Genomic DNA, 12,735 nt, shown 5'->3' on the forward strand with positions numbered 1-12,735 from the left:
TATGCAAGACAAATCAAACTACTGAAAAGTACAATAGTCTGGAAAGGTTGAGAGCCAATAAGATGCAAACAGAGAACTCTCCTTACTTACTCTCTGTTCATCACATTGAAAATTATTAAGGCCTCTTCAGCCCAACCTAGGCCTGGGTGAAAATGTTCAAACTCTTTTTAAAACTGAAAACTGAGATTTTGACAAAACAAAAGCTTTCACAGAACATTTGTCCTCAATATTTTGTGTCGGAAAAACTGAAAACCTAGAAACTTAAAATTCAGGGCAATGGAGTGGAGGTTGGTGGGCAGAAAATGAAAACTTTGAGGGGATGGAGTTTTATTTTGGGGACAAAAAGTTGAAATTTTCTGTGGGCGGAAAAAAATATTTTCTGATCAGCTTTACCAAAGGTCCCTACACATCTCTCAAACAATGATGTAACTCTGCTGCTTTTCATGGAGCCTCCTAGCTTCTGCATTAAATGTGCCCCTTAGCTTGCTTTGAGAGAATACTTGCTGATAAATTAGCTTTAGCAAATGGGAGTAGGTTCCAGTAATGGGAAGGCAGGAAAAGACAGACTTTTACCGATATTCCCAACCCAATATCTTTCAACATCCTGAAAACTTTCGTCCTAGTTAGCACAGTGGGGGAGGAGGGAGGGTAAATGGAAACATAGATCCCAGCACTTCACTTAGTCCTGGATATCAGCTAACTTCTAAATGGTTAAATTGACTGAAAACAGTGTGCTATTAGTTGACAATGGACTTTTATCCTATTCAAACCAAAGTTATTTTAGCACCTTCCCTTTCTTTCCTCCAGAGGCAGATTAAGGAAGTCTGTGGCCTTGGGTTCAGTAAAAGAAAGGCTCTATTGTCCCTCCAAAATAAGAAAGACCCAGAACTGCTTCAGAACTGGGCAGAGGAGGGAAACAGAAGGGCCCGATAAGCATAATTTTATATGGATTTCTGTACATAGAAATTTAAAGGCTACATGAAAGGGAAGTCCAAGAAGAACTCCTCTGGACACATCAGCCAAAGTAGATCCTGGGTTGAACCTTATCCTGAATCTAGTGTTGAAACTGGGATAAACTCCTGAATGCGAATCTTTACTTCAGTTCATCTGGTCCTGGCCTGGAAAATGTTAGGGATACTTTCCTAGGAATTACAGAGTAATTTACTTACATTTCTATCATTATTTAGAAGTAGTGATGAATGGAGATGGTTGGGTTGAGTGTTACTTCTAGACCTAGTATGAGCTAAAGCATTAGTTCAACAACTCCAACATCTCGTAAGCTGATTTTAGCCCCAAATGGAGGAAATGTCATCCGATCAACTGGATCTCAATGGATTTCTGCCATCTTGGGCCAGCTGAGTCTTTACAACTTGGCTACATATGAACTTGAAAAAACAGGCTTTTCCCAAATTAGCATACTGTCCATCACTGAATTAGCTGGGCTGTTTTAGATACAGGGATTTGAATCTAACCTCAAAAGAATTTCTGATTGGCTACAGCCACCTGTCTTTGAAACTTACAGAACGCTGGATACTTACTTTTAACACTACTCCATTATGAGGCATGTTGCATTTACCTTCATGGAACAATCTTAACATTTGATATTTTGCTATTGAGATAGACAGGGTAACGGCTAATCACGAAAGCAAGGTTACAAAAACAGTGTGTGTGAGAAATTAATCCCACATCTGTTTCAAGCTCTTTAGAAACATTCCTCCTTTTGGTGTCTTCACTGGTGTAACACATTTGAACCCTGGCAGACTGAGACGTATATGCTCATCTCCTTTAGCTGCAAAATATTTCAATGTCTAAATGAGATTTGCACTTAATGAATTAAAGAAGCAAACCACTCTTTCAATATTAACTTAACTTTTCTGCATATATCTTGCAAAAATGCTTTGAATTTTATTTTGGAAGTTTTATATAATTACACAGCACACGTAAGTAACTCTAAAATAGCATCATTTAAAATAATCATCACTCATCAATTTCTCTTTTAATCAAGATCAAGCAAGAATCAGCAGTGGAGGTGATAAATTACTGCAAATAATCCTCATTCTGATGTATCTGAATCCAGGTAGGAGTTGGAATCATCACCTTTTTCTCAATACAGAAGGCAATATTCACACCTGGGTAGAAAGCAAAGCACATTAAATAGTCAATGATGATAGTAAAGACTTTCAGTTATCTGCATATGGAAAAATCTGTATCAGCTTCTAGGAGGAAAACAACAAGAGACAGGTATCTAGACATATCCTGAGTATTGGAACTTTACGTTTCCTGATCAGTGCTACATTCAATTTAATATTAAGATTACACATGACAGCACTTAGGAAATGTAAGACCCAGTGGCTCACCACACTAGCCTTGTAAGTCTGTGTGACTATTTCACTATTGGGTCTGACTGTGGCCAGTGTATGACTTTTTCAGTGACTGCATCATAGTTTTACACCCAGAACTTCACTTAAGATGTGATTTAACTTGTGTCACATACTCTTAATACCTGCAGCTATATTTTACACCAAGATACAATGCTCTCAGTAAATCTCATATGCTAAGCAAGGGCTAGGCTGTGTCAGAACCCAGGCTACTTGGGAGACTATTTCCAGAAGTGCATGGGAGAAAACTAATTTCTAAGGGAAAACAGGAACGTCAAGACAAGTTGAATTTTCCTGTTTAAAGCTATCTCTATCCTCCCCACACTACAATTTCCTCTCTGAGAGCCAAGAGAAAGATAAGAAACAAACATACTTAAGATGTAGATTCATGAAGAGGTTTCCCATAGCAACGGTATGCTTCTGGAAACTCTCAGAACATCCCCTTCCCAATTTGGTGGCTCTCCAATAATGCATTGGAGGGATAAGCAATTATCGGTTTGAACAAAACATCACAGAAGGGAGTCAAGCAATTGCTAAAACACCTCCATTGTTGTTGAAGCAGTGGACACTCTGGTTCATAAAGGGCTTGATTGTAATTAGAGGAACTTTGTATGCACTGGAATAAAAACCAACCAAGCCTGTTTTTATTGCAGCCAAAGGAAGGTGAAGCTATTGCCATGGTCAGAGCCTTGTATATTCCTCAATTATGAGGCTGTGGAATTTGTTGCAGAATTGTTGCAGAATTGTGCTCTTCCTTAGCTACCGCACGTCCACCCATTGCCACCGCTAGAACTAACGCCCTTTTGGAGCTGCAGGGCCACTTGATAATTCTACTGCAGGAAGCCTGTGTCCCCAGATGCTGCTGAGTCTCATTTCCTCCCTCCCAACACTACTTGAAGTAGAAGGAGGGTCGTTCATGGGTGGAGGAGGCACCTTCTACCCAGGACAGGGGAGGAAAGAGGATTCCTAGCCTGGTTGGAGAGGAGAAAACCTGCTTCCAGGAGCCATAGACCCTCAGGGCACTTCTTCACAGCCCAGACAGGCATACACACACTAACCCTGCTTGAGCTAGCATCTAAAAATAGCAGTGTGGTGACTCAGGCTAGCCATGGATGTATGTATCAAACAGGATTGTATTGAGGCAGCTAGCCTAAGCCACTATAGTTACATGGCTATTTTTAGGCATTACCTGGAGCAGAACTAATACATATACAGCTACCCAAGCTACCAATCATACTCCCCAGCTGCCATGTAGAGGTATCCTTAATGATCCGTAGGTAGTAAAAGAGAGCACTATCTGCAAGATCCTACAGTAAAGTGGGCCACGCCAGTATCTGAGCATCTCACAATTAATGTCAATGCCTCTCTGATGTAGAAAAGTACTATTACAGTGTGTGTGTGCGCGTGTACTCACACGTGTAGCTAGCTAACTTGCTAGCAAACACACGTACAGAGACAGAGAACTGAGACACAGAGAGACTAAGGACCAGATTTTCAAAGATAGTTGCCTAGTAGGACTCCCACCAGTGCACAGGCTGGTTAGATGCTTAACTCTTATCTAAGTCAATGGGACTTAGGCACTCAGCTTGCTTAGGCTCTTTGAAAGGTGGGATTATCTAATCTGTAAATGCTTAAATACCTTTGAAAATCTGATCCTCGGACATTATCTGTGCCTAATTCACTTAGGAGCCTAAGTGTCATTTTCAAGTGATTGAGACACTTAGGCTCCTAAGTCCCATTGACTTTAACTGGGACATGTTCCTGGCTGCCTACCTCACTTTTGAAAGTAAGACTGAAGATGCATATTGTTCTTCTAAAAGAGTTGACGTAGGAATAGTTCTGGGGGAAGTTCTGTGGCCAGTTTCATGCCCGAAGATAGATGAACATACTGGTCCTTTCTGGCCTTGTAAGCTATTCAATGAAGTCATTTAGGTGGTAGAGTGCTAAGTGGGACAATACTTAATTACCTTTAAAAATCTGAGCCTTAATGATTTGCCCAAATTCACATGAAATCTATGGTGGGACATGAATTGGATATAGGCCACCTAGTCCCTGGGTGATGGTCTACCCATTGGACCATCCTTCCTCTCAGCTGGGCAATCAACAGGTTGTAACACTGTAACATTCCAGTATTTTAAGGGTTCATTTTTAAAATCCCTGCTTCCAGAAAATGGGGACGGGACTGGTGGGTGCAGTTCTCTGTGCCCAGAATCCAATTTTTGCCATCACCTATTCCTTGACAAGCAGCAAAAGAGCCTCCTTGTCACTCATTACATTGTGGAAAACTTATCTCAGATGCTTCTTTCACCTATTCATCATACAGCAAATTGTGGAATTAGACTGTGAGGGGTCAAGGATTTAAAAAAAGACAGGGTTTGCAATGAAAAAAATAAGTTACACGTTGCAAGAAAATTAAAACTATCACCTACCAAAAGGCACAAACTTAATAATCATGACTATTATTGATTTGTATTGCTATAGTGCCTTGCAGTGTTAGACTTGGAGCAGGCCCTCAGGCACCATATGACTGAGCAAAAAGATGTCCCAGCCTCCAAAAAGCTTGCAGTGTAACATTTTAACATATATTCCTTCCTGATACTATGAAATAATCAGAGGAAATTGGAAGTATCGTCCTGAGGCCTGACCCCCGCCCGCTTCGCCCCCCGAAAAAACCTGACATTTTTCCATTAGCTTCAGTGGGCTTTGAATCAGCCCCCTAGTGCGGTTATATCACCTGAACACCTCCACACAGATACACAGCTGCACTGGTGCCAGCATGAGAAAGTTGCATGTTGAGCATTCTCCCATTGATGCAATTACTCTGCCTCAATGAGAGGCAGAAGCTATGTTGGTGAGAGAAAGTCTCCTGCCAACATAGCGTGGCGTAGACAGCAATGTACCTTACGTCACTCAGGAGAATTTTTTTCCCCCCACACTCCTGGGTGACCTAAATGACATCAAGTTAAGTGGTAGCACAGATTTTCCCACCATCTCATCTGCTGAGAGATTTTTCTAGCCCTGACTTCAGAACACAAAGTTCCTTAGTTACCCATCATAACAAGAACAATGTAAATGCCCTTGGCCAGGTAACAGCTTGGTGTGAGGTTTTTACGATGTTGTTCAATATTCAGTTTCTGACCCACAGCAAAAGAATTTTTATGATTGTAACATACAATGAGGATTAGTATAAAAAACAGACAGCTCCAAAAATGAAAAGCAGGATTCAAATCATAGTGAACTGAACTCCCAGCAAGCGCAGGAAAGCAATAAATTTGTTTCTAAAAGTTAAAGATTAATCAGAACAGCCATAAACAGGAGAGGTTCAGAAGCATGCACATTTTGTTTTACAGTTGTGCAAAACTAGCTGGTTGTTCGGTGCATGAAGCATTAACAGGGAATGAAAAAACGCTAGATATATCAGCGTATATCTTTTAGCAATAGCTCCCCTGCTGAATAATTCAATACTTCATGCTAATGCTTGTAGACAGAGATGTAGCCCAGTTATTTCTAACACTGAACTAAGCACTTCTTGTACCCAAATGACAAACAAATAATTGATTACACAGAGCGATAACATGCCTATGTGATTTACATCTGTGTAGCTGCAGATCAAGTTATATAATTACACATTGTTACACCTCTGAAACAGAGGGACCTAAACCAGAATTCCACAGACAAACACGCTCAGGGTTAGAAACTGTCCAACATAAGAATACCAGGGTGTTTTTGGCTATTTTTGAAAATATAAAATCTTTTAGGTGAGTGAGAAAACTTGGAGTTTGATTTTCAAACCAGGAATAAGCCCCACTCTCTAGCTTTTCTCAATCACATTTCGTTCTTACACAATATTTATCATTTGTTGATCTGAGAGTGCTTTACACATGATTATCCCCAGTTTGCAGATGAGAAAATGGAGGCACATGGAGGTACAGTAATTTGCCCAAGGTTACACAGCAGGCCAATGGCAGCACCAGGACTCCTGAGGCTTTGTTTAGGCCCCCTACACTGAGCCACATTCTTCAAAACAAATTCTCTTATGTGCAATTATAACCAGTCTTACTCTTTATGCATTATCAGAGTTGGAACTTGGCACCTTCAGCTTTGCAGCACAGACTCTCCACCACTTCAGAGCAACTTCCAGCTATGCTGTTGGAGGTTTTCAACTGTAGGGAACTGGTGGAAGGTAATGGGGCAGACAGGAGTGGACAGCACTCCAAAATCCTGTCCTAATTAAGTGGCAAACAAGATACGAACTATGGGAACCTCCCTTCCACTAATAGTTACAATAGTGTTCAAAGTACAGCTCTATTGGGCATTATACATTAACCCTTCCACAATTCTGCTGAGTGGGTATCACAGGAAAATGGACTCCACTAGTCCTTTATGTGGGACCTGAAGAGGAAAATATTTTGGTTTGTGCCTGTAAAAGAGTCTCGACTAGCTCTCCCCCGAAAGGGCTGCTGATGCCCGTGTTTATTGTTCACCCCGGCCAGTCCAGTATCTCTCACCACAATCCGCAGCGAAAACCCAGCCACTCCCCAGTCCTTCTTGTATGCTGAATGCCCGAGGATGCCTTTCCGGCCAACGGAGTAGGAGGGTTCGGGCCCACCCCCTCTCCGAACCCCAGCCCAGGGCCCTGAAGGTAGGGACTCACAGTCCCTCCCTAGCGAATGGGGGAAGTGCCCCAAAACACACCCGCTCACGAGCTACACGACCCCGTCCTCGGCCACTTCCTACTCCGCCCTTCCTAAGGGCCAGGCCCTTCCACATGTCCCGGCCTCACCTCACCTCTCCTTCCTCCTCCTCCTCGGCTCCCTGTTCTCCCTTTCCTCCTTCCGCGGCACCGGACCCGGTTTTAAATCCCCCGCCGGCCCTGGCCCCGCCCGTCATCTCCTCCACGCCGCCCGGCAACCCCCCTTCCTCCGTGACGTCAGACGCCGGTGCCTCTCTAGCCCCTCCTCTCTGGGCCTCGCCCGGAGGCGCTCCTTGCCACCCGTCGCTCGCCGCACCGAGCCCCTGACCAGCAGCTCGGCCCGCCGTCCCTGCGGCGCGTCGACTCTCCACCCCCCAGCGCGTCCTCCCGCCCTCACCCCAGACACCCTGAATGCGGGGCGGGAGCACCCCGTCACAGTGCCAAATAAATGATCTTATTTATTTAAGATCATTCAAGATCAAAGTGGGTCTTGTGTATTTCCGATTGCTTCAAAAGCATTCCTCAGAAAATGAAAATAAAAATAAATCAAAATATTGTCTTCCACCCTTTGGACTCAACCTTCTCCATTCAGCATTGCATCCAGAGAGTGAGTCTTGCCGCTAAAGATGCCCAGACACAGTTCTCTCCGGAGCTAACCATTGCCAACCCGAGTCAGCTAGAGAGGATGACAGAACGTGGCAAAGGGTCCTCCTTCCTGCAAAGAGTGCAGCTTTCCAGCCTCTTAATGGCCAGGGAACAAGGGGCTGAGAGTTTGAATCCCACATTCAGATACCCTGCACTGCTATCATTGCACAAGTCCACTGTGGTTTTTAAAGTGCCATACACCACAAGTAATCCTCAGTTCTGTAATCAAGGACAAGGCAAGTAGAGCCTTGCCTGGAGGCCCTACAAGTGTCCTTGTGGAGCGCACAGAGAATATTACTAATATAGACAAGGCCCACATTATTTTGTTTCTCACTGCAGCCTTTGTTTTTCTGCCACAAGATTAGCTGATGGAATCCATATACAGTATAAGCAAAAGTAAGTGTTTAGAGAACCATCTTGTATGAACAACTCCATCAACTGCTTCATTAACCCCAGCAAAAAACATACTGGTTTGCCTCTTGCCTACACAAAATTGCAGGCAGATGCTTCTAGAAGCTGGATGTCTTTTTCTCCTCTTTATTTCACTTGGCATGAAGCCACCTACAATACTCTGATTCCAATCCTAATCCCATTAAAGTTAATAGCAAAACTCCCATTTATTTAAACAAGGGCAGGATCAGATCCTAATTGTCTTTTAATTTGAGAAGGCAGACTGAGCTTGTGAAGTGTAACACAGTGAACTGGAGAAAGCGTAGCATGCAGCTGCAAAGCAAAATTAACAATTATCTGTAGCCAACATCTTCTGTTTCAACTTATCTGGAAAAAATATCAGTAACTCTTGCTTGAATATACTTGTTGCTATAAATAGCTTTTACAGTTGTTTTCAGTAGTCAGTTACCACTAATCCTTACTAGAAAAGCTGATCGAATTCTCCAACATCTATTGAAGACCTTTCATTCAGAAAGTTTCCAAGCTAGTTTGGTCCAAATTCTACTCTACATTACACCAGTGCTATCCTGGTTATGTTGGCCTATGCTAACTGAAAATCGATTTTCACTAGGTCTACACAGGGATCCCTCACTGAGGTCTAAATCTGTAGCCATTCTGTTCTAGGAAAAACCAGTGTGTAGATGTTGGAGAAGTCTATTTTGTTGTCCCATAATGTCCCAAGTGACATCAGAAGACTGTAAATTGAAAGCAGCCAAACAAGTTGGAACCCCAAGTCATGGCTTGGAAGATCAGAACCAGAGAAGAGAAAACCAATACACAGAAATGGAAGAGCACTGAAAATATCGCCATCTGGTTCAACCCCTACAGACCTGAACCAGGAAGAACTCTTGCAGTTATTTCTATTGCCATTTTGCCTGAGTGAGGACTGGTTTCTTGTTTTTTGCATAAAAGAAATATTGGGATTATCTAGCAGGGCAAGCTAACCCACCCTGGCTGCTACTCTGCCTTCGGAACTAGCTTTAGAACGTGGTGGAGATTTACAACTAAAACATTGGAAGCATTTAGCTTAGCCACTACAATTTTTCCTTCAAACTAGACCTTTGCTGTAGTCATCTTCAAGGATTTGGGCTTCACTGTCTTCTCACATCAGCAGCCATTGGGTTCACTCTACTGCACGTAGTTATTTGGACTCAGAAATCAGTTATGAAGCTGGTTATTCTAAAGTCCTGTGATCATTGAACCTCAATGAGTTTTTTTTTTTAAAGTAGCACTTATGTGGCACACATTTTTGACACTTGGCCAATCTAAGTTTGGTCTAAGTAAAGAACACAGAATTTACACTAAAGTGACTACATAGAAACAGAATGTTATTAAGCAGGGACATTCTAGTACTATCATGCTTCTTACTGTTTAATAACAAAGGGTTAAGCTGTGCCTCTTAGGTCTCTGTTGTGCTGTGGGGGACAAGGTGAAGAGTACGTTTCTACTCCTTTTAAGAATTGCAGCGAACTCCTTCTGTGTGGCTCGCCAGCTCTGACATGGCTTTGCCTACTATCCTTTTCTCCAAGGGTTCCCTAAACTACAGGCTTTTTTTGACAGAGGCTTTGTCGACAGATACTGTCAACAAAACCTCTGTCGAAAAAGAGCGTCTAGACTACAGCCAGTTCTGTCGACAAAGCAAGCCACTTTTTCGACAGAGAGTCTAGATGCTCTCTTTTGAAAAAGCACAGTGTGGATACAATAATGTCTTTTTTCGACATAACTCTGTCGAAAAAAGGCATTATTCCTCATAGAATGAGGTTTACCACCATCAACAAAGCTGCCGTGTTCTGTCAACTTACTGTTGACAGAACTCGGTGGTAGTGTAGACACAGGTATAGTTTTGTCGACAAAAGTCCACTTTTGTCAACAAAACCCTGTAGTCTAGAAACACCCTAAGACAAAGAACAATGATACTGGGCAGTTCTTATATTGGTCATGGGGGGGAGGGGGAAATAGGGTCTTCGTAGTCCTAGTCTTGCCATTCTTCTACCACATATAGGCTGGCTATACCAGTTGTGCTTACCTATTTACACTCAGATAACATGGTGAGAACGCCACAAAAACACAGATAAACAAATCTAGAATTTAACCACAAAATATACAGTGTCATTCAAAACCACAAATGTAATACACAGCAACATAAATATGAACCGGATATCACTTATAATTAGGGATGGGAGGGAACCTTGTGGAAGCCAAGCTTTTGCAAACCTTTCAGGCCATTTTGAGTTTAAAAATAAAAGAGTATAATTTTACAAAACTTTCTCCCCTTTTTCCCTTCCCCTTATACTCCAACTATCTAAAAGCAATTTTTTTGCAGCAGTAACTCCTCAGTTAGGCTACGTCTACACTACAGGCTTCTTGCGCAACAGCATGTCCACACCTCAAAGCACATCGCGATGCACTTTTTGAGCAAGAGAGCATCCACACTGCATGGACGCTCTTGCACAAGAAAGTTCTGATTGCCATTCACAGAATGGCCATCAGAGCACCTGTGCTTTTTGTGATAGGCTCTTTTTGTGCACGAAACACCTGTTGAGTGTCCACACACAACTTTTTGTGCAAGAACTCTTGCACAAAAAGGAGTTATTCCTCATAGAGAGAGGTATACCTACATCACAAAAAGCCCTCTGTTCTGCCGTTTCACTGTAAATTTTCTTGTGCAAAAATGCGCTTGAGGTATGGACACTCTGTGGGTTTTTGTGAAAAAAATGGCTGTTTCTGTGCAAAAAACCCCATAGTGTAGACATAGCCTTAAAGTGTTTTCTTCCTCACTCCACCCACCCACCCCCATACTAGGGATAGAAAAACCTTCCTAGAGCTAGGCTGGCATTACAGCTAGTGTATATACTAAATTGACTGTCTCATTATCAAATTGTATTCTCCCCATCCATCGGTGCTGGAACTAGGGTGCAGCCACAACCTGCTGGCTTGAGCTAGATTCTGTCACATACAGGGTTTACAATTTGGTTCAATGGCTCTCTGCACCCCCACTATAAAAACTGTTCCAGGCCAGCAACCCAATCCCATCTCTGTTTTTCACTCTCTCTCTACGTTATTCCCATCCTGCCTCTTCATTTGCCTGTTTCCCATCCTGTGTTTTCACTGGACTCTTCTCCCTCTCTCTTCCCTGCTCCATTTCTCGGTTTCTTTTAAACAAAATGCAAACTCCATTCTGGTCCAGTTGAACATCTGAACCCTCAGCATTCAAATTGGTTTGAAGTTAAGCCAAACCAGTTTTCCTGTGCACCACATACATCCAAGGAAATGCCCTGTCATTTTTACATACTACACTTCCTCATAATATGCCAGTCACAAAACAAAGACATTTTGAATAATTTAATCTGATCACAAGCCTAAATTAAATATTATGCTTGCAATTTTTTAAAATAAGTTCCTATTCAGAGATCCATATTGTCAAACATTATTGGGTGAAATATACTCTCAGTACAAAGCCGGTACACTTCCTAAGTTCTCAAAATAGGGATCCAAGCTTTGTGGCTAGTCAGTCTCTTTCTACAGAGCCATATAAGATTGTGGATATGGAGAGTCCCAAATTTTAAAAAAGTCTGGATCCCAACTATGCATCTAAGACCAACTGCACCCCTATATTGACACCTTACAAAGCAATGTAATAATCTTTGTATGCAATATTCCTTGTGAGGTATCATTTTCCATGACATTGTGGTAAAAAGTGTGCAGTAACATGATATATAAAGTTGTGAACTTAAGCTGAAAACATGACTTAAGTGTGTTTACCAGACAAGTCTACGGAGTGGGCAGACCTGTTTCTCAAAGCCAGAAGACAAAGCAGACACCTCTAATCAGGTGTCAAAGTTGATGGGCAATCGCCTGTCAAGTGGCCATTCCTTGGCAAGGAAGGCAGGCAGGAGCAAATACACATATCTTAGCAAACAACAGCATGATGCATCTTTCACCACAAGATGGTTTATCTTTGGCCTGGCTGCAGGAATGCACTTTACCTAAGGATAACCTTCAGGAAAATTCATTTCAAAGGATCACTGAACTACAAAAGTGTGGTACAAAACCAGTCCAAGGAATCTCTCCCTACCCCTCTAACCATGTCTCGCTCTTTCACCGAAGATGAAATCAGCCTGTTTGATTATGAGGAGAGATCCTGGCCTGAAGTCTGGGCAGCCCTGCTGCTGGCAGCATAAGGTGAGAACTTCACTTTGAACCAGGTCTAGCTGTGTAAGTTTAGTCCTAGGAAATGTTTTGTCTTAATTTCTCTTGTAACCACTTCTGACTAATACTTTACACTCACTTAAAAACTTTCTACTTGAAGTTAAACAAACTTGTTTTATTCTTTAATTAAAACTAATATAGTGCTGTCTTAAGACTGAACTGTGTGAGTAATTCCACTCATGGAAGCAAACTGTTGTTAACTGATCTCCTTAGAAAGGCAAAGAACCTAAAATATCCAAGAACATCTACAGAACACAAATGTTAGGGGGAAATATAGGACAGGGAGTGAATTTGAGGCTATCCTGCAAGTGGTAACCAAGGCTGCTGGAAGCCAGAGTGTGGCTGATGTTTACTAACAGG

At 42.3% G+C, this 12,735-nt stretch overlaps 1 long non-coding RNA gene across 1 annotated transcript; it reads right to left on the reverse strand.

Moving 5' to 3' along the window:
- Nucleotides 1-1,977: 1,977 nt before the first annotated feature.
- On the reverse strand, nt 1,978-9,557 carry LOC142826671 (uncharacterized). Its single transcript, XR_012900866.2, has 2 exons — nt 9,226-9,557; nt 1,978-2,129 (listed from the first exon to the last, which is right to left on the reverse strand). It is a non-coding gene; the product is annotated as an uncharacterized LOC142826671 (long non-coding RNA).
- Nucleotides 9,558-12,735: the final 3,178 nt, after the last annotated feature.

Source organism: Pelodiscus sinensis, chromosome 1 (assembly GCF_052426305.1).
Source record: "Pelodiscus sinensis isolate ZL-2025 chromosome 1, ASM5242630v1, whole genome shotgun sequence".
In the NCBI taxonomy this organism is placed as follows: Eukaryota; Metazoa; Chordata; order Testudines; family Trionychidae; genus Pelodiscus; species Pelodiscus sinensis.